Genomic DNA, 25,787 nt, shown 5'->3' with positions numbered 1-25,787 from the left:
TAAAAAGATAAATAATGAGAGGGTAAGCTAACGCTTAGTGAATGCAATAATTATACACATACATATATAACCTACTTACATGCAATCACATACACAATTACCTCATACACGCTAGGAATTTAAAAGACATACCAACGCAAGGCATAACGCTAAATCTTCAAGACCACAAGCTAGCACAACGATAACATATATAACTCGAATAATGTGAAAACACCCCACAACAAACACATAGCCATGGTTAACCAATAGTACAAGGAATGGTACTTCGAATTTCCCATTGGTGTTCCCAACAACCGTTAGTGCACAACAAATTATGACACTAACTCCGGAGTGGTATCGATTGCCCGAACTTTAAACCCACCCATCATGTGTAATGTGGTATCGAACACCCGAACTTTAAACCCACACTACATGCCCACACACATATATGACATGGCATCGAACGCCCGAACTTAAACCCATATCATATATTGACCCGATGTGGTATCGACCGCCCGAACTTAAACCCACATCGAATCTCGTACAAGTAAATACATTATATACACATATGCATAATCATTCCACTCACCTCAAGTCTCTTGTGAAAGCTAAACGAGCTTGCAACCCTTCAATGTAATGTACCTATTACATTATGCATTTATTAACTTACAATCTAGTTGAATTAAATGCCAACCACTAACCCTTGAGCATTTAATGACCCGTTTGCATTAAATGACTCAACTACACCAAAACTGCCCGTTAATGGCCATGCCTCATCATAAATCACTAAAAGCTAGTGATTAGGGTTTAATAACATCAACTAACATAAACTTGGTGTACTTCATAACCATTTCACCCGATTAGGTCAACTAGTGCTCTTTTGACTATTTGACTCATAAATCAAGTCAAACTTACACAATAACAACTCTTTCATCTTTTTAAAAGTGCATTAATGACTAACAACATCATTTAGCACTTACAACCTCAAATCACAAGACCAAACCCTAGATAATAGCTATTTAGGGTTTCCTTTCAACAATCCAACCCAAAACCCACCCATTTAACCCTCAAATGGGTCACACTAGTTCCATATGAACCAAACCCTAGCTTAAACTAATTAAAACTCAAGACTTAGAGTTAGAACTTACCAAGACTATGAACATGTAGCTAGAGATACAATGAACAACTTTAATTCTTGTTCCTATGTTTGATTCACAACTCTTCACCTTCAAATCTCAAGATTAAACTTAGTGGGTTTTATGTTTTGAGAGGAAAATATGAAAGAAAATGGAAAAGAAATGAGGAATGGAGGATAAGTGGCTGAGATTAAAGGCTCCAATCTGATCTATACACAAAAAGACCAAATTACCCCTAAAGCCCTATTTAAATTGGGCTGAAATTGGAGTCAGAACTGCAGAGGTGCAGCGGTGCGGCTCCTTTGTCGTGACACGACATAAAGAAGGAAAAACGACCCTTCTTAACTCAAGTTCTGATCTGGATTTGCTTTACATGTCGCGTCGCGGCCCCATTCCTCGCGGCGCGGCATTGGCCTGTTCCTGGTCACTTTGACAACAAATCATAAAACGAAGGTTCATACAACTAGCACACCTAGTTCACTATTCCTATGCACGTCTAAGCTTCGCCCTTAAGTCTCACACGACTCAACACCATCGCGACACATACATAAACACGTACACGTAGGCATTCATATATATATATATATATATATATATATATATATATATATATATACATACACATACATGTACTTACACAAAAACTAACACTTGGCTCACTTAATCACACAAACGAACAAGTTATAAGCATGCTAATAATTAAGGTTGTACCTTTAAACGTGCACGGGAAAATGAGGTGTTACAGAGTTTAACCATGATTTTTGGATATAGTTTCATGTTCATAATAAAAATCATTTTCCCAGAAGAACAACTTTTAAATCAAAGTTTATCATAATTTTTAATTAACTAACCCAAAACAGCCCGCAGTGTTACTACGACGGCGTATATCCGGTTTTACGGTGTTTTTGGTGTTTCCGGGTTTTAAATCATTAAGTTATCATATCATATAGATATAGAACATGTGTTTAGTTGATTTTAAAAGTCAAGTTAGAAGGATTAACTTTTGTTTGCGAACAAGTTTAGAATTAACTAAACTATGTTCTAGTGATTTCAAGTTTAAACCTTCAAATAAGGTAGTTTTATATATATGAATCGAATGATATTATGAACATCATTACTACCTCAGGTTTTGTGGATAAACCTACTGAAAATGAGAAAAATAGATCTAGCTTCAAAGGATCCTTGGATGGCTTGAAAGTTCTTGAAGCAAAATTATGACACGAAAACAAATTCAAGTAAGATTTCCACTCAAAATAATATTGTTATAGTTATAGAAATTGAATCAAAGTTTGAATATGAGTATTACCTTGTATTAGAAAGATATCTTACTGTAAATAAGAAATATTTCTTGAGGTTAGATGATCACTTTACAAGATTGGAAGTAAGCTAGCAAACTTGGAAGTATTCTTGATTTTATGAAACTAGAACTTATAGAATTTATGAAGAACACTTAGAACTTGAAGATAGAACTTGAGAGAGATCAATTAGATGAATAAAATTGAAGAATGAAAGTGTTTGTAGGTGTTTTTGGTCTTTGGTATATGGATTAGATATAAAGGATGTGTAATTTTGTTTACTTGTAAATAAGTCATGAATGATTACTAATATTTTTAAAATTTTATGAGATATTTCATGCTAGTTGCCAAATGATGGTTTCCACATGTGTTAGGTGACTCACAAGGGCTGCTAAGAGCTAATAATTGGAGTGTATATACCAATAGTAAATATATTTAGAAGCTGGGTATTGTACGAGTACGAATACGAGTGCATACGAGTAGAATTGTTGATGAAAATGAATGAGGATGTAATTATAAGAATTTTTGTTAAGTAGAAGTACTTTGATAAGTGTCTTGAAGTCTTTAAAAAGTGTATGAATACATATTAAAACACTACATGTATATACATTTTAACTGAATAGTTAAGTCATTGTTAGTCGTTACATGTAAGTGTTGTTTTGAAACCTTTAGGTTAACGATCTTGTTAAATGTTGTTAACCCATTGTTTATTATATCTAAAGAGATGTTAAATTATTACATTATCATGATATTATGATGTATTAATATATCTTAATATGATATATATACAATTAAATGTCGTTATAACGATAATCGTTACATATATGCCTCGTTTCGAAATCCTTAAGTTAGTAGTCTTGTTTTTACATATGTAGTTCATTGTTAATATACTTAATGATATGTTTACTTATCATAATACCATGTTAACTATATATATATCCATATATATGACATCATATAGTTTTTACAAGTTTTAACGTTCGTGAATCACCGGTCAACTTGGGTGGTCAATTGTCTATATGAAACCTATTTCAATTAATCAAGTATTAACAAGTTTTATTGCTTAACATGTTGGAAACACTTAATCATGTAAATAACAATTTCATTTAATATATATAAAAATGAAAAAGTTCGAGTCACTACATTCTGTGCAGAATATTTCTTACAATGAAGTGATGAATCAATACTTCACCATTTGTTGCTATTGGTATTCCTTGGTATCTATGGTGCATATGACGTTGATGCTCGTGGGACAAATTGTGATGAAAATGTTGTTGTTGGTGGTGGTAATGGTACTATTGATATTTGTGATGACCCGAAAACTTTCAACTAAATTTAAACTTAATCTTTATGTGATTTCGACACGATAAGCAAAGTCTGTTAGGTTGAGTCTCACAAAAAAAAAAAAAACTTTGAACTGTGTTCATGTATTCATTGACCTTCGACCATTTCCGACGATTCACGAACCGTTATTTGTAAATAGATAGGTATATATATAAAGGGTTAAAGCCATAAATAGGCCGTATACTTTTATTTTTGTCCCAATGTAGGCTATATACTCCGAAAAATATCAATGTAGGCTACATACTTTCATAAAGTGTACTAATATGAACGGATAAAACTTATTAATAGAATAAACAACTAAACGATGATGTGTCATCCAACGTGGAGAATGACGTTGGTGATACATCGAAACAAAACTAAAAGTATATAGCCTACATTGGAACAAAATTGAAAGTATATAGCCTACATCGAAACAAAACTGAAAGCATATGACCTATTTGTAGCCATATAAAATGCAAAAAAAAATTGTTAAATAATTAACTTCACCGGTTCAGTAGGTAACTTGTTAAATTTGTGTACATCGATACAACTTTTAAGAGTATATAACCTACATTGATATTTTTTGGGGTATATAGCCTACATTGGGACAAAAATAAAAGTATATAGCCTATTTATAGCTTTAACCCATATATAAATAGGTAAATATAAATAATTATATAAAACAAACTGTTATATACAATTGTTGTTATAAATAATATGTAAATTAATATAAGATATAATAAATTTTATTATTAAAATGAATATATAAAGTATGCTATATATATGTGATTTCGAATTTATTTAGTGAACGACGGTGCCACTAATTTATCATTCGATCAATATTAAATAAGTTAAATTCGAACTTATGTGATTTTAAAATAAACGATGATCCGAAAATGAGTTTTACAAATTATAGGCTTATTAAAAATATATTTAGAAACTATTTGTTGAATTTTAAAACTTTTTATATTTTACTTGGGGTTGGGAGTGAATAATTAATGTCATTTTTATTTAATAGTTAATGTTCGAATTTTATACTATAATGACCAAAATAATTAAAGATATTTAATTTAAAATTTTGGGATTTTTTTAGGAACACTTATATTTAACTGTTTAGCAACGAGCACATTATAGCACTGCGTGGGAAAAACGTCGGTAGAATGAATCCAATTCTCTCTGCTGCTTTACTGTGTTTAGTTTCACACGTTTTGTGAATTAGATATTTTAAAATTATATTATTTTATTATTTCATCTACTTGTTAGTAATTTGTATATGATATTAGATATAGATAGATGACATTTGGAGATATATATATATATATATATATATATATATATATATATATATATATATATATATATATATATATATATATATATATATATATATATATTCCCTGCATTATTTCAACACTCCATCACCACCAATCTATCTTTTATCTCTCTCCCTTCTCTTGAAGGAGAACTCAAATCAACAACCACCATCGTTATTCTACATAAGAATTTTGCTATTTGGTTTTACTTCCATTTGATCGTATTGTTATTCTGAACAACCCATAGCTGAACTTCCATCAATCACCTTGTTCCATTTTATTTATTCAACCACCTTACAACCTGAAGCTCAACGAAACTCTAAACCATCACCTTGTAACACCTATTTAATCTTCGATGCTACTAGTGTCATTTTTCTGGTTTCTTATTGTTTCAACCGAAACCAAAACACCAAACCAATCGAACTATATTATAAATTCTCTTGAATATCTGCCACCATAAACCACCACAACCCTACATCTCTCTCTTCTTTCTCTTTTCATTAGACCTCCATTATGAATACCATCACTACCATGTTTCTGTTTTTCATAAAAGGAATATAGATAATCACACATCTCTCTCTTTCTCTTCACACATCTCTCTTTCTCTTCGATAAATCATCACCTCTTTTCTTGAGTGAATTTTACCAAAACCACCATTGTAAATCATACACCCTCGACGACTATCATGGCAGTTTGTAATCGTCTGCAAACAACTATCAATACCATCATCAAACGATCACCAAGCTTGAACTATCAACTAGTACTGCAGCTGCTAAGTACTTCTGTATGTAATTCGTTGATCAGCAGCCAAAACCCCCAAAATATACTACTGTACGTGCTGCTATTATTTTCTACTTTTTTTCACTAGTTCACAAACCTAAACACCACTCGATTTGGTTACTGCTACTGTCCATCACCTTGTTCAAAACCCAAACCAGATGTAACCCTTCATTACTGCTATTACTTTATTTCGAAAATTAAACCACCAAGTAGAACACCAAAGAGCTACAGATGTAACCCCTTTTATTCTAGTTCTGCCGCCATAAACCACCAAGTAGAACACCAAAGAGCTACAGATGTAACAACAAATTTATCATCTTCGCAAACCACTCGAGCGTATTTTTTTTTCTTCTCACACGTTCCACTGCAGTTGCTGCTTGAGCTCTCATATTTACGTGTTGATTTAAATTGAGAAAGAGATTATGCAAACATAATCATGTCTAAGAATGTGGTGACTATATAAAGATGAAATTAAACTAGTGCGTGTCTTTTTCTTTTCTCTTTGGGTCGGCATAATTAAAGCGATAACCCCATTTGGACCACTTGGTGATCAAAGATGTCGACTACTATTACAGCTGCATTTTTATTTATTTAAATCTACCTAGTAAAGGGTTTCTTGTTGGGTTGCCATATATTCCATCTTATAATTGGGCCGTAAACTTAATTTGTTGATGGGCTAAAGATTCAGCTTATTTTGTTGGGCCAAATCAATAACAATTATCATAATAAAACGTTTCATATGTTCGGGTGAGATTCAAAGTTATATGATGATGGGGATTTGTTAAATGATGAATGATTATGATTATGATTAGCGAAGAAGTAGTTACATGGATTAGGATTAGGATTAGGATTATGATGATAGTTGATGGTGATAGAAATGATTAGATTAGAATGAAAGATGATGAATCGTGTTACGTTTTGATGATGATCGATAACGAAAATGATGGTGATGTTGTATGATGATCAAGATGATAATCTGTTACTATTTTACTCCTACTTGATTTATTAATACAATTACTGTTTTGCTACATCTGTTGCCGGACAAAACCCACACTCAATATTAGAAAACCGTCATTTTTTTCCTTCTTTCCTGTTTCGCTAGTCGTTGGTTAGCTGCTACTGCAGCTGTTTGTTTTTGTTTCTGTGATTTAAATAAGAATGGTGGAGGGAATATTGGTGATGTGAATAGATGAAGAGGAAAAAGGGTGTTGTCGATTGAATTTAGAAAAAGAAGGAAAAAGATGAAGTCTGGAAATATACGGGTTAAATAAATTAATAATGGTATTAAAACAGAAAAACCAAACAGCTTGAATGGTTAAAGAGGGTTACGGGTTATCGAGAGGTCACGGGTTCGAGCCTGGTCCAGGGCAGTTCTTTTTACAAAAAGCTTTTAAAAGGGGTATACACCCTTATCTTATTTCTATTATTATTATTATTATTATTATTATTATTATTATTATTATTATTATTATTATTATTATTATTATTATTATTATTATTGTTATTATTGTTATTATCATTAGTATTATTATTATTACTAGTATTATAATTATTACTAGTATTATAATTATTATTATTATCATCATAATTATAAGTATCATAAACATTATTAGTATTATTATTGATATTATGATCACTATTAATTATTGTTATTGTTATGTTAAAATTAATAATATGATTTTTATTATCATTTTAGTAATATCATAAAGTATTAATAGTATTATCATTATTAATGATATAAGTATGATTATTATTATTATTATGAATATTATTATTATTATTATTATTATTATTATTATTATTATTATTATTATTATTATTATTATTACAAAAATAACACAAACTATTATTATTATCATTAAGATTATTACTTGTATCATTTTATAATTATTAGTATTATTATTATCATTAACATAGGTATTATTATTAGTATTATCATTTTTATTATTAATATTACAAAGTATCATTAATAGACCTATCAGTTAAACATTAATATTAGTAATACTGTATGATTACGGAAATTCTATTAAAACTATTAAAAATTACCATTATTATTAAAAGTATTATTTTTACTAAAACTATCATTATTATCGTTATCAGTATTATCTCTATCTATATTATAATTACGATTATGAAAATATAAGTTTAATGACGTTATTGAAGTTATAAGCATAAAAACAAAGATTATATATATAAATATATACTTAATACACATAACCTAACTACATTAATATATCTATATATAAAATGAAAATATAGATATAATGAAATTTGTTAATCTGCTATATATATATATATATATATATATATATATATATATATATATATATATATATATATATATATATATATATATATATATATATATATATATATATATATATATATATATATATATATATATATAAATTACATCACTAATCATAATAAATTTGTTCGATTACCAATATATTTGTTAATATATATATAAATGATATAGGTTCGTGAATCCGAGGACAACCCTACATTGTTCAGTTGTTCAATACCGTCATATGTATTTTTACTACAAAATACAGTATTGTGAGTTTCATTACTCCCTTTTTATATATATTTTTGGGACTGAGAATACATGCCCTGGTTTTACTAATGTTTTACGAAATAGAGACAAGTGATCAAAAACTACATTCTATGGCTGGATTATGAATATTGAATATCACCCCTTTTTAGCTTGGTAACCTAATAATTAGGAAACGAGTATGGCCCCTAATTGACGCAAATCATAAAGATAGATCTATGGACCTCAACAATTCCCATCCGGGGTACGGATGCTTTAGTACTTCGAGATTATTATTATTATACAGACGAGAGGTTCTGTTTGGGGATAGTCTATGCATTAAAGTTAAGTCGGTTATCAAGCGTTCACCATATGAATGATTTTTAATTCACGAGTTATGCGTGATAATATATGAAATCTTGTGGTCTATTAAAATGATGAAAATGAACGATTATGATAAACTAATAAACTCACCAACCTTTTGGTTGACACTTGAAAGCATGTTTATTCTCAGGTATGAAAGAAATCTTTCGCTGTGCATTTGCTCATATTAGATATATTACTTGGAGTCATTCATGGCATATTTCAAAAGACGTTGCATTCGAGTCATTGAGTTCATCAAGATTATTATTAAGTCAATTATAGTTGGATATATTATGAAATGGTATGCATGCCGTCAACTTTCGATGTAATGAAAGATTGTCTTTTCAAAAACGAATGCAATATTTGTAAAATGTATCATATAGAGGTCAAATACCTCGCGATGTAACCAAATGTAATGTATTCGTCCAGATGGATTGGGACGGGTCATTAGAGTTGGTATCAGAGCGGTGGTCTTAGCGAACCAGGTCTTGCATTAGTGTGTCTAACTGATAGTTGCTTAGATGCATTAGTGAGTCTGGAATTCGACCGTGTCTGCATGTCAAAAGTTTTGCTTATCATTTAGTGTCGAAAAATTATTTGCTTATCATCCTTAAAGTCTAGACACGTCTTACTGCCTCTATTGCATAGACAGTGTATAGATAAATTCATATCTTAGCATATCTGTTATTGTTACTTTGCCTGACAGCTTCCGAAAATTCCTCCGTAATCTACGGGATCTTCTTTTCTATACATAAGTATTCTATGTAATTAGAATACCATCTGATATTCAAAAATCATTTCATATCGAAAACCCTTTATCTAACCGTACAAGATGGAACTCGCAACTAGTTCAAATTCCTCGAATTCCGACAGCTATTCCGATATGGATTTCCACTCGAGCTCCAAAAGCAGTGCAACCGGAATGGATCGGTCAATCAGCCATCATCAATTCTGGAAGAATTGGGGCTGAGTTCGTAGTTGGCTTAATGAATGGAGATGAGAAGAAGGCGATACTTTCCATCAACCAAATTTTCCTCTGGGCGTTGAACCTGAAGCACACACCGACGAACCAATCCGAAACACCATTTTCACCTTCATTACCCGAATATCTCGCCATGATTATATACTATCTCAAATTTAAAACCTTATTCATCCACTCATTTCGACCGACAATCATCCCGGAGTAATCGAAGAAGTCAACGAGCTTCGACCTCTAGTAATCAATTTGGAGAATATGGTGCAAAACTTACCAGCTTCAGGAACATCACCGATATCAACAGAACCACCAACAACAGCACCCGTACCATCAACACCACACGCCTCAACATCTCATTTTGTACCGCGAGCATAATCATCGATCTACGAATCGTTTTATATCAATTACCTTCGTTCTTCATGGCGATCATGTAATCTCTAAAGTTTTAGAGATTATTCATTCTAGTTTCAACCTTAAATAAAATGAGTCTAATATCATATTGACTCATTAAATCCATGATTTCATCTGAAGAAAATATATATGTATATATGTTTTCTTAAAGGTTGTAATTAAAAATTCTTTTGTATAAACTGTTAATGGTGAAAATATTTTAACGGGCAGGTAATACCCGAGGAATATTTAGATTTCACATTAATAAGTTACACTGTACATTCTTCGAATCTGATTCAAAAGTAATTTACTATCTTACTTACATCCACAAATATACGAATCTGTTCACCACAGAATAACCATTTTCATTCAATTTCATATTTGGATTTTGACTTATCAGAATCCAACAAGTAGCATAATGAAGAAAACATTAGACAAAATAAAATTTGTTAGAAACAAACAATTTAACTATGAGAAGAATTTTGTTAAGAATCCACGCTAACTGTTCCTAGCTAACTTATTACATTTAATTATCGCAATTTATTATCGTAATTTTAATTCTAGCAATTTTATTTATCGTCATTTAATTTCTTTTATTTATTTTACGCACTTTAAATATCGGGACACGTATACAAGGTTTTGACATATCATATCGACGCATCTATATATATTATTTGGAATTACCATAGACAATCTATATGCAGTAATGCTTGAGTTATCTATACAGGGTTGAGGTTGATTCTACAATAATATATATACTTTGAGTTGTGATCGAGTCTGAGACATATATATAATGGGTCACGATACGTATTAATTAATTCGAATATTATATAATAAACTATATATGAATTATTGAATTACTAATTGTGGACTGCTAACTGTGGACTGCCAACATTGGACAATTAAAATGAATTAAAATATTGATTATAACATATGAAACAAAACAATTCTTCAAGTTTGCCACTTAATTTCATCTTAAACCTCATTCGTATTTTGACAGTTACAATCTGCGTTCAAACCTTTCATAATTCTTGAAAACACCTAAATCGAGAGGATGAACCAACCGAACTCCATCTACGGAAGAAAAGATTGATGTGTATAGTTATGCACCTAAAAACTCTCGGAAACTGAGTAAACCTTTAACGCGTAGCTGTGCTAATTCCTTTAGCTTTATTATTACCGAAAATAACTTTGCAATCTCTTTCCAAATTTGCCAATTTTGTCACAGATCCAACAAGTCAACTTCGATTTTTCGTTCGAAACAACCTTATTATAACCTTGATATATATGTGTGCTCTTTTATTGTTACCGGGGAACCAACCTTTTACATTCCACCATATTACAGCAGACGTATCAACAACTTCGTCACTTTTCGGTTTAAATCTCTTCGAAAAATCACTGAAACCCTATCACGAACTCATCTGCACCTTGTAACGAAGATTGCCATACCAATTACCGGGAATAAGCATTCCATATTTTTAATCTCACAGCGTTCTACACCAACAGTTATATGTGTACATATAACATCTATCTCCCAGACTTATGTACTTCAATTGTGAACTTATGGAAAGCACTCCAGCTTACGAATCAATACTCCAAATTCTGAAAAAGCTGAACGAAGCAACAGAAACTCTAGACAACCGTAAACGACCTTGATCGTCAGAAGTTTGATGATAAAGAATAGTATGTTGGCAAAGCTGAGAAAATTTGGTACTGAAAAATGAATTGATCAAACCATGAAGGAGGCTGTGGACAAATCACATACACTAAACCTGTCTTCGAAGAATCCAAATGATTCAGTATTTGCTGAAGTCATTAACGAATACATTGCTCCTGAGTCTAAACTTTTACGGATAAATCTTCAACATCGTCCATCAATATTAGAAATTTCTAAGATATCATTGTATCTTTCATTATAAATATCCTCGATATTTTTGAAGATATTTTCATAACTATTCTTACTTGAAATCATTTATCTCTTCGCAATATCAGTGTTACATCAGAAAGGAAACTGTTTTAGTTTATAAATTATGAAAAATTTAAATATAAAGTATGAATGTTTTTGAAGTAATGTTGGGAACTGAAGCATGAGTTAGTATAATATAATCACACTTGATCAACGTGATTATATTACAGTAAGTCATGCTGAGTTCCTAATAGAACATGATGATTCACAGACTATAACGTCATCATGTGCCATGTTACACGACTCTTACATTCTATCTAACCTCTAAACATATCAAGAACATATTATCTTGATAGTTCTATCTTTTCCCTTGAATTCAGGAAATCAACCGTGACTACGTCACCGGTTAAGACGAACCTGTATTTAATCATTTCCCTCTTTTGTGATAGCTTCACTCGTACTCTTCACATAAATGAATCGTTTTATCCATATTACTCACTAATGATCAAAACTCTAATTTTTAGCTCATATGCGTCATGAAATCATATTTATTGTCGGTCATGACCATCCTAATCAAATTTCGGGACGAAATTTCTTTAACGGGTAGGTACTGTGATGACTCGAAAACTTTCAACCAAATTTAAACTTAATCTTTATGTGATTTCGACACGATAAGCAAAGTCTGTTAGGTTGAGTCTAAAAAAAAAAAAAAAAAAAAAACTTTGAGCTGTGTTCATGTATTCAATGACCTTCGACCATTTCCGACGATTCACGAACCATTATTTGTAAATAGATATGTATATATATATATAAATAGGTAAATATAAATAATTATATAAAAGAAACTGTTATATGCAATTGTTGTTATAAATAATATGTAAATTAATATAAGATATAATAAATTTTATTATTAAAATGAATATATAAAGTATATTATATATATGTGATTTCGAATTTATTTAGCTAACGACGGTGCCACTAATTTATTATTCGATCAATATTAAATAAGTTAAATTCGAACTTATGTGATTTTAAAATAAACGATGATCCGAAAATGAGTTTTACAAATTATAGGCTTATTAAAAATATATTTAGAAACTATTTGTTGAATTTTAAAACTTTTTATATTTTACTTGGGGTTGGGAGTGAATAATTAATGTCATTTTTATTTAATAGTTAATGTTCGAATTTTATACCATAATGACCAAAATAAATAAAGATATTTAATTTAAAAATTTGGGATTTTTTTAGGAACACTTTTATATTTAACTGTTTAGCAACGAGCATGATATAGCATTGCGTGGGAAAAATGTCGATAGAATGAATCCAATTCTCTCAGCAGCTTTACTGTGTTTAGTTTCACACGTTTTATGAATTAGATATTTTAAAATTATATTATTTTATTATTTCATCCATTTGTTAGTAATTTGTATATGATATTACATATAGATAGATGACAGTCGGAGATATATATATATATATATATATATATATATATATATATATATATATATATATATATATATATATATATATATATATATATATATATATATATATATATATATATATATATATATATATATATATGTTCCCTGCATTATTTCAACACTCCATCACCACCTATCTATCTTTCATCTCTCTCCCTTCTCTTGAAGGAGAACTTAAATCAACAACCACCATCGTTATTCGACATAAGAATTTTGCTATTTGGTTTTACTTCCATTTGATCGTATTGTTATTCTGAACAACGCATAGCCAAACTTCCATCAATCACCTTGTTCCATTTTATTTATTCAACCACCTTACAACCTGAAGCTCAACGAAACTCTAAACCATCACCTTGTAACACCTATTTAATCTTCGATGCTACTAGTGTCATATTTCTGGTTTCTTATTGTTTCAACCGAAACCAAAACACCAAACCAATCGAACTATATTATCAATTCTCTTGAATATCGGCCACCATAGACCACCACAACCCTACATCTCTCTCTTCTTTCTCTTTTCATTAAACCTCCATCATGAATACCATCACTACCATGTTTCTGTTTTTCATAAAAGGAATATAGATAATCATACATCTCTCTATTTCTCTTCACACATCTCTCTTTCTCTTCGATAAATCATCACCTCTGTTCTTGAGTTAATTTTACCAAAACCACCATTGTAAATCATACACCATCGACGACTATCATGGCAGTTTGTAACCGTCTGCAAACAACCATCAATACCATCATCAAACGATCACCAAGCTTGAACTATCAACTAGTACTGCAGCTGCTAAGTACTTCTGTATGTAAATCACAACAGCCAAAACCCCCAAAATATACTGCTGTACGTGCTACTATTATTTTATACTTTTGTTCACTAGTTCACAAAACCAAGCACAACTCAATTTGGTTACTGTTACTGTAGTGACCCGAACTTTTCCATGTTTATATATATTAATTGAGATTGATATTTACATGACTAAATGTTTCTAACGTGTTAAGCAATCAGACTTGTTAAGACTTGATTAATTGAAATAGGTTTCATATAGACAATTGACCACCCAAGTTGACCGGTGATTCACGAACGTTAAAACTTGTAAAACTATACGATGACATATATATGGTTATATATAGTTAAAATGATTTTATTATAAGTAAGTATCTCATTAGGTATTTTAACAATGAGTTATATACATAAAAATGAGACTATTAAATTAAGAAACTCGAAAACGATATATATAACGATTAATGTTATAACAACGTCTTACTAGGTACATATGAATCATATTAAGATATTGATACACTTGGTTAATTATGTTAAATGATAAGTAAATATATCATTAAGTGTATTAACAATGAACTACATATGTAAAAATAAGACTACTAACTTAATGATTTCGAAACGAGACATATATGTAACGATTATCGTTGTAATGACATTTAACTATATATATACATATCATACTAAGATATATTATATATCATAATATCATGATAATATAACAATTTAACATCTCATTTGATATAATAAACAATGGGTTAACAACATTTAACAAGATCGTTAACCTGAAGGTTTCAAAACAACATTTACATGTAACGACTAACGATGACTTAACGACTCAGTTAAAATGTATATACATGTAGTGTTTTAATATGTATTGATACACTTTCATCAACAACATCCTCGTTCAGTTTCATCAACAATTCTACTCGTATGCACCCGTATTCGTACTCGTACAATACACAGCTTTTAGATGTATGTACTATTGGTATATACACTCCAATGATCAGCTTTTAGCAGCCCATGTGAGTCACCTAACACATGTGAGAACCATCATTTGGCAACTAGCATGAAATATCTCATAAAATTACAAAAATATTAGTAATCATTCATGACTTATTTACATGAAAACAAAATTACATATCCTTTATATCTAATCCATATACCAACGACCAAAAACACCTACAAACACTTTCATTCTTCAATTTTCTTCATCTAATTGATCTCTCTTAAGTTCCATCTTCAAGTTCTAAGTGTTCTTCATAAATTCCATAAGTATAGTTTCATAAAAATCAAGAATACTTCCAAGTTTGCAAGTCTACTTCCAAGCTTTCTAATCCATTCCAAGTAATTATCTTAGATCAAGGAACCTTTTTTATTTACAGTAGGTTATATTTTTAATTCAAGGTAATATTCATATTCAAACTTTGATTCAATTTCTACAGCTATAACAATCTTATTTCGAGTGAAAATCTTACTTGAACTGTTTTCGTGTCATGATTCTGCTTCAAGAACTTTCAAGCCATCCAAGGATCCTTTGAAGCTAGATCCATTTTTCTCATTTCCAGTAGTTTTATCCAAAAAACTTGAGGTAGTAATGATGTTCATAACATCATTCAATTCATACATATAAAGCTATCTTATTCGAAGGTTTAAACTTGTAATCACTAGAACATAGTTTAGTTAATTCTAAACTTGTTCGCAAACAAAAGTTAATCCTTCTAACTTGACTTTTAAAATCAACTAAACACATTTTCTATATCTATATGATATGCTAACTTAATGATTTAAAACCTGGAAACACGATGAACACCATAAAATCGGATATACGCCGTCGTAGTGAAAATGGGGGCTGTTTTGGTTTGGATAATTAAAAACTATGATAAACTTTGATTTAAAAGTTGTTCTTCTGGGAAAATGATTTTTCATATGAACATGAAACTATATCCAAAAATCTTGGTTAAACTCAAAGTGAAAGTATGTTTTTCAAAATGGTCATCAAGATGTCGTTCTTTCGACGAAAATGACTACCTCTTTAGTAATTGACATGTAACTTAAATTTCCGACTATAAACCTATACTTTTTCTGTTTGGATTCTTAAATTAGAGTTCAATATGAAACCATAGCAATTTGATTCACTCAAAACGGATTTAAAATGAAGAAGTTATGGGTAAAACAAGATTGGATATTTTTGATCTTTTTAGCTACGGGAAATGTTTAACAAATCTATACAAATCACATCCTAGCTAACTTATATTGTATTATACATGTATTCTAATATATTATGTAATCTTGGGATACTATAGACACGTATGCAAATGTTTTGACATATCATATCGATCCATGTATATATATTATTTGGAACTACCATAGACACTCTATATGCAGTAATGTTTGAGTTAGCTATACAGGGTTGAGGTTGATTCCAAAAATATATATACTTTGAGTTGTGATCTAGCCTGAGACGTGTATACACTGGGTCGTGGATTGATTCAAGATAATATATATCGATTTATTTCTGTACATCTAACTGTGGACAACTAGTTGTAGGTTATTAACGAGGACAGCTGACTTAATACACTCAAATCTTTAAAACATAATAAAAATGGTTGTAATTATATTTTGATCATACTTTGATATATATGTACATATTTGTATAGGTTCATGAATCGATCCGTGGCCAAGTCTAATTTCCGAGGAAGGAAATATCTGTGAAAGTGAGTTATAGTCCCACTTTTAAAATCTAATATTTTTGGGATGAGAATACATGCAGGTTTTATAAATGATTTACAAACTAGACACAAGTACGTGAAACTACATTCTATGGTTGAATTATCGAAATCGAATATGTCCCTTTTTATTAAGTCTGGTAATCTAAGAATTAGGGAACAGACACCCTAATTGACGCGAATCCTAAAGATAGATCTATTAGGCCTAACAAACCCCATCCAAAGTACCGGATGCTTTAGTACTTCGAAATTTATATCATATCCGAAAGGTGTCCCGGAATGATGGGGATATTCTTATATATGCATCTTGTTAATGTCGGTTACCAGGTGTTCACCATATGAATGATTTTTATCTCTATGTATGGGATGTGTATTGAAATATGAAATCTTGTGGTCTATTGTTACGATTTGATATATATAGGTTAAACCTATAACTCAACAACATTTTTGTTGACGTTTAAAGCATGTTTATTCTCAGGTGAATACTAAGAGCTTCCGCTGTTGCATACTAAAATAAGGACAAGATTTGGAGTCCATGTTTGTATGATATTGTGTAAAAACTGCATTCAAGAAACATATGTCGAAGTAATATATTTCTATTGTAAACCATTATGTAATGGTCCTGTGTAAACAGTATATTTTAGATTATCATTATTTGATAATCTACGTAATGCTTTTAAAACCTTTATTGATAAAATAAAGGTTATGGATGTTTTTAAAATGAATGCAGTCTTTGAAAAACGTCTCATATAGAGATCAAAACCTCGCAACGAAATCAATTAAAATGGAACGTTTATAATCAATATGAACGGGACATTTCAGCTACTGTCCATCACCTTGTTCGAAACCCAAACCAGATGTAACCCTTCATTACTGCTATTACTTTATTTCAAAAATCCATGTAACCACCACATCACCATAAAACTACCACCACCGCCCCTTTTATTCTAGTTCTGCAGCCATAAACCACCAAGTAGAACACCAAAGAGCTACGGCTGTAACAACATATTTATCATCTTCGCAAACCACTCGAACGTATTTTTTTTTCTTCTCACACGTTCCACTGCAGCTGATGCTAGAGCTCTCATATTTACGTGTTGATTTAAATTGAGAAAGAGATTATGCAAACATAATCATGTCTAAGAATGTGGTGACTATATAAATATGAAATTAAACTAGTGCGTGTCTTTTTCTTTTCTCTTTGGGTCGGCATAATTAAAGCGATAACCCCACTTGGACCACTTGGTGATCAAAGATGTCGACTACTATTGTAGCTGCATTTTTTTTATTTAAATTGACCTAGTAAAGGGTTTCTTGTTGGGTTGCCATATATTCCATCTTATCATTGGGCCGTAAACTTAATTTGTTGATGGGTAAAAGATTCAGCTTATTTTATTGGGCCAAATCAATAACAATTATCATAATAAAACGTTTCATATGTTCGGGTGAGATTCAAAGTTATATGATGATAGGGATTTGTTAAATGACGAATGATCATGATTATGATTAGCGAAGAAGTAGTTACATGGATTAGGATTAGGATTAGGATTATGATGATTGTTGATGGTGATAGAAGTGATTAGATTAGAATGAAAGATGATGAATCGTGTTACGTTTTGATGATGATCGATAAAGAAAACGATGGTGATGTTGTATGATGATGAATATGATAATCTGTTACTGTTTTACTCCTACTCGATTTATTAATACAATTACTGTTTCACTGCATCTGTTGCCGGATAAAACCCACACCCAATATTAGAAAATCGTCATTTTTTTACCTTCTTTCCTGTTTCGCTAGTCGTTGGTTAGCTGCTACTGCAGCTGTTTGTTTTTGTTTCTGTGATTTAAAGAAGAATGGCAGAGGGAATATTGGTGATGTGAATAGATGAAGAGGAAAAAGGGTGTTGTCGATTGGATTTAGAAAAAGAAGGAAAAAGATGAAGTCTGGAAATATACGGGTTAAATAAATTAATAATGGTATTAAAACAGAAAATCCAAACAGCTTGAATGGTTAAGGAGGGTTACGGGTTATCGAGAGGTCACGGGTTCGAGCCTGGTCCAGGGCAGTTCTTTGTACAAAAAGCTTTTAAAAGGGGTATACACTCTTATCTAATTTCTATTATTATTATTATTATTATTAATAATATTAGTATGTTTATTATTGTTATTATTGTTATTATCATTAGTATTATTATTATTACTAGTATTATAATTATTATTATTATCATCATAATTATAAGTATCATAAACATTATTAGTATTATTATTGATATTATGATCACTATTAATTATTGTTATTGTTATGTTAAAATTAATAATATGATTTTTATTATCATTTTAGTAATATCATGAAGTATTAATAGTATTATCATTATTAATGATATAAGTATGATTATTATTATTATGAATATGATTATTATTATTATTATTATTATTATTATTATTATTATTATTATTATTATTATTATTATTATTATTATTATTATTATTATTATTATTATTATTACGAAAATAACACAAACTATTATTATTATCATTAATATTAGTACTTGTATCATTTTATAATTATTAGTATTATTATTATTATCATTAACATAGGTATTATTATTAGTATTATCATTATTATTATTAATATTACAAAGTATCATTAATAGACCTATCAGTTAAACATTAATATTAGTAATACTGTATGATTACTGAAATTTCTATTAAAACTATTAAAAATTACCATTATTATTAAAAGTATTATTTTTACTAAAACTATCATTATTATCGTTATCAATATTATCTATATCTATATTATAATTACAATTATGAAAATAAAGGTTTAATGACGTTATTGAAGTTATAAGCATAAAAACAAAGATTATATATATAAATATATACTTAATACACATAACCTAACTACATTAATATATCTATATACAAAATGAAAATATAGATATAATGAAACTTGTTAATCTACTATATATATATAAATTACATCACTAATCATAATATATTTGTTCGATTACCAATATATGTGTTAATATATATATATGTATATATATATATATATATATATATATATATATATATATATATATATATATATATATATATATATATATATATATATATATATATATATATATATATATATATATATATATATGTATGTATGTATGTATAAATGATATAGGTTCGTGAATCCGAGGCCAACCCTACATTGTTCAGTTGTTCAATACCGTCATATGTATTTTTACTACAAAATACAGTATTGTGAGTTTCATTACTCCCTTTTTATATATATTTTTGGGACTGAGAATACATGCGCTGGTTTTACTAATGTTTTACGAAATAGACAAAAGTGATCAAAAACTACATTCTATGGCTGGATTATGAATATTGAATATCACCCCTTTTTAGCTTGGTAACCTAATAATTACGAAACGGGTATGGCCCCTAATTGACACGAATCCTAAAGATAGATCTATGGACCTCGACAAGTCCCATCCGGGGTACGGATGCTTTAGTACTTCGAGATTATTATTATTATACAGACGAGAGGTTCTGTTTGGGGATATTCTATGCATTAAAGTTTAGTCGGTTATCAAGCGTTTACCATATGAATGATTTTTAATTCGCGAGTTACGCGTGACAATATATGAAATCTTGTAGTCTATTAAAATGATGTAAATGAATGATTATGATAAACTAATGAACTCACCAACCTTTTGGTTGACACTTAAAAGCATGTTTATTCTCAGGTATGAAAGAAATCTTCCGCTGTGCATTTGCTCATATTAGAGATATTACTTGGAGTCATTCATGGCATATTTCAAAAGATGTTGCATTCGAGTCGTTGAGTTCATCAAGATTATTATTAAGTCAATTATAGTTGGATATATTATGAAATGGTATGCATGCCGTCAACTTTCGATGTAATGAAAGATTGTCTTTTCAAAAACGAAGCAATGTTTGTAAAATGTATCATATAGAGGTCATATAGAGAAAATGGTGTCTCGAACAGGTTCGCTAGTAAGTGCTTCAGTTTCTTCGTCAAGAGGAAATGTGGTGGATGGAAGGGATCACCTTCTTCTTGTCTCCAATGATTAAGTAGGCTACGAACCCATCCCCAATTCATCCAGAATAGATAATGGCTAATTGGTTGATCCATTTCGGTCACACTGCTTTCGGAGCTCGAGTGAAACTCCTTATCGGAATCCGAGGGACTTGAAGTAGTGGCGAGTTCCATTTCGTACGATTGAATAAAGGATTTTTCGATATGAAATGATTTCTGGCTATCGGATGGTATTCTAATTACATAGAATATATATATATATATATATATATATATATATATATATATATATATATATATATATAGAACAAAAGATTTCGTAGATTACGGAGGAATTTACGGAATATGTCAGGCAAAGTTTATAGAAACAGATACGCTAAGATATGAATTAGCAGATACGTTAAGATATGAATTTTGTCTATACACTACTCATGCAATCAATGCAGTAAGATGTGTCTAGACTAAAAATGATAAACATGTAATTTCCGACAAGAAATGATAAGCAAAACTTTTTGACATGCAGCTAAGGTCGAAGTCCAGACTCACTAATGCATCTTAATAACTATCCGTTAGACACACTAATGCAAGACCTGGTTGGCTAAGACCACCTCTCTGATACCAACTGAAAGGACCCGTTCATATCTATTATAAACGATTCACAATAGTTGATTACATTGCGAGGTTCTGACCTCTATATGATACATTTTACAAACATTGCATTCATTTTTAAAAGACAAACTTTCATCAAATCGAAAGTTGACAGACATGCATACCATTTCATAATATATCCAAACTATAAATGATTTAATAGTAATCTTGTTAAACTCAATGACTCGAATGCAACGTCTTTTGAAATATGCCATGAATGACTCCAAGTAATATCTTTAAAATGAGTAAATGCACAGCGGAAGATTTTTTTAATACCTGAGAATAAACATGTTTAAAAGTGTTAATCAAAAGGTTGGTGAGTTCATAAGTTTATCATAAAACCATAAGTTTCAGTAATTTTGATAGACCATAAGATTTAAATACAGTACACCTATCTCGTGTACGAAACCATTTTTTAAAATTCTTAATAATCGTACACATATCTCGTGTACAAAATAACATACACATAACCTATGTATAAAATCATTCTCTCTATATATATAACCTTTGCTTGGTAACCGACCTTAACATATAATGCGCATAAGAATATCCCCAAAACAGAACCTCTCGTCTGTATAAATATATAAACCTCGAAGTACTAAACACCACCCCCACTAGCTCTACTGTCTAGTGAAGATTCTGGGTGGGGGTGTTAAACACGGTAACTACCTTTAGGATTTATGTCAATTAGTGGCAATTATAACGTCCAACTAATTCTTAGGTTACCAAGCTATAATAATCAGGGGAAATATTCACGTCAATTAGTGGTAATTATAACGTCCAACTAATTCATTAGAGGAATGTTTTACTTGTGTCTATCTTATGAAACATTTATAAAAGCATTTCTTGTATTCTCAGTCCCAAAAATATATATTGCAAAAGCATTTAATAAAAAGGGATCAAATGAACTCACGATACTGTATTTCGTAGCAATAATGCAAATGACGGCACTGAACAAGTGCAGGGTTGGCTTCGAATTCACGAACCTATATTAAGTATATATATTTATATGTTGGTCAATATCTGTCTAACAGTTTAGGTCAAGTCGTAGTGTATCACAATCCTAATGCTCGAGACCGATATGCAAAAGTTAACAAAAGTCAACTTGACCCGAAATGACTTCCAATATCTATACATGTTTATTATATGACTTAAATATAGTCATTTTATATATTTAAATATATTTATCAGATTTTATTAGAGTAAATAATACAAGTCATTTATTAATAAATAAAAATTTATATTAAAATTTATATATGATACAAATATACTTTTATATATCTCAAGTAATCAAATTTATAAAGTTCAGTTAATATCATAAAAATATAGCGGTATGTATTATTAATGTAATAATATTAAGTGTCGTAAAAATATCTTTGTATCACATATTTATTTGATAAAATAATATTGGTAATAATAATAATAATAATAATAATAATAATAATAATAAGTAAAAGTTGTATTATTTTGTAATAATAATAATTATTATTATTTTAATAATAATAATAATAATATTTATATTTACTAATGATGATATTAATTATGATAAAATGATAATTCTAATCATGATAATTTTAATAATAACGATACTTTTTAATATTAACGGTAATAATAATAATATTTTATATAAAAATAATAATTCTATTCAAAATGATAATTTTTAATAATAATAATAATAATACTAAAATGATAATAACAATGATATTTTATAATAACAATGATATTTCTATTAAAAATGATTATTTTATTAAAAATGATAGTTTTAACATTAATGATACTTTTAATAATAATAATAATGATAACAATAACGAAAATGATATTTTTATCTACATCAATATCTTACAATGTTTTAATTATCATCATGATATTTATACTTATTATTTCCTAATCGATTTGTTTAATAACTTTAAGTCCTCTTTTATATTGCGTTAATAATAATGATAATAATAGTAATCATAATAATTAGATGATACTAATATTAGTTTTAATGATAATGATACTAATAATAATAATTATAATAATACTAATGATAATACTAATAATTATTATAATGATGATGATAATGATGATAATAATAATAATAATAATAATAATAATAATAATAATAATAATAATAATAATAAAAATAATAATAATAATAATAATAATAATAATAATAATAACGATAACCATAACGACGATAGTAATAATAATAATAATAATAATAATATTAGAATTAATAATAATTCAGTTGACCATATCTTTTAATTCGTTCATCGAAACCATACGCTTTCTAAATGAAAAGTTATTAATTTTTCGCCAGCTTTCCAACGACATGCATATCATATACCTTATCTCAGTAGCATATGTATCAAATTCGTGATTTATCATAAACTATTTAACGACGAAATTAAGCATACAAGCATGCATAATCATATATATACTCGAGCACTAGTCAGAGATACACTATTAATATATAAAAGATAAGATATGAATGCTCACGTATCAATATTGAGATTCAATATTGCAGGAAAGTACGTAGACGCAACGGAGATGATAAACATTAGGTTGTCCTCAAGAGCTATACCCCCAAACAATACACATAACCTCCATAGCTATAACCCATAATTTTCTTAGCTCTATCCCGCTCGAAAAATCCGTTTTGAAATAACTCGAGCATGACCTCGTCGTATTATTTTATGTATAATACTAATTATAATAATACTAATACTTCTAATAATACGATAAATAATAATAATATTAATCTTAATAATAATAATAATATTTATATATAATATAGTGAGAGATCGAGAGGGAAACGAATTGTGTGATAAACTGAACCAGAAATCGATTGCATTTATAGATGTCTCAGCCAACTACACCCCATGCGATAGCATGGGGTTTCTTCCTCATGGCCATGCAATCGCATGGCAGCAGCCTCCAGCTCACAATCGCATTATTTAGGGTTGCCGAAACTTTTATTATATAATATATATTTATATATTTAATTTAAATAATTAATTATATATTATAATATATTCACGTGCACAGTTAACTTGAAATTTGATTTTCGATGACTTATACATTGTCACTCGACTAATGTCCCAGTTTCGGTTTTTCGAACGACGTTTCGTAAGCTTAGAAAACTTGTACTTTATATTTCACGACGTGTACCTTTATCCATAATTAGACTTAATCATCGATAACCTATATTACTCGAAGTATAAATTGAACGTTCGAGTGTTTTGGTCATTTGCTTCTATAAATCGCTGTCTCGTTATTTACTAAAATAAGTAATTTAAACCAAAATGTTTGTATAACTAAGTTTATATTTTATCTTATTGTAATATATATATATATATATATATATATATATATATATATATATATATATATATATATATATATATATAAATTTGTACATATCATATATGATTGTAATATTTTAATAATATAATATTTAGTTTTTCAAAACTAATTATATTTCAATATAAATTAAAATCGTTTAAATAATAAAAGTTATTATATCAAATAACGTTTTTAATATTACGAAAACTAACTAAATAATTTACGAAGAGACACGAGGCAATCATTGAAAAATAAGCGTTGAAAGTTAAACAGGAATCCCCACTAAAATTTGTCTAATCTAACGCTAAATGACACTTTGTTCCCACTTGAAGATCACACTACCATTTATTCTGAATACCATTAAAAATGAAAGATTTTCCTAGATCAATGTGGCCCTTACAACAGATACACTTACGGCACATAAAATATCTATTAATTCAATCGTTTGATATTATCTTTTAAATTCGCAGATAAGTATATTCAATTGGTATTCAAACCAATACGTTTAATGCACAGTAACATACACTTAATACATTTATTAACGTTCTCACATTATAATATATATACATATTTATGTACATAACAAGTTACATATACTGGTTCGTGAATCGTCGGAATTTGGTCGAGGTTAAATGAATACATGAACACGGTTCAAAATGTTTGAAATTCAACTAAACAAACTTTGCTTATCGTGTCGAAATCATATAAAGATTAAGTTTAAATTTTGTCGGAAATTTTCGGGTCCTCAC

The sequence above is a fragment of the Rutidosis leptorrhynchoides genome, chromosome 5 (genome assembly GCF_046630445.1).
Source record: "Rutidosis leptorrhynchoides isolate AG116_Rl617_1_P2 chromosome 5, CSIRO_AGI_Rlap_v1, whole genome shotgun sequence".
Classification (NCBI taxonomy): domain Eukaryota; kingdom Viridiplantae; phylum Streptophyta; class Magnoliopsida; order Asterales; family Asteraceae; genus Rutidosis; species Rutidosis leptorrhynchoides.
This window is presented reverse-complemented; position numbering follows the sequence as displayed.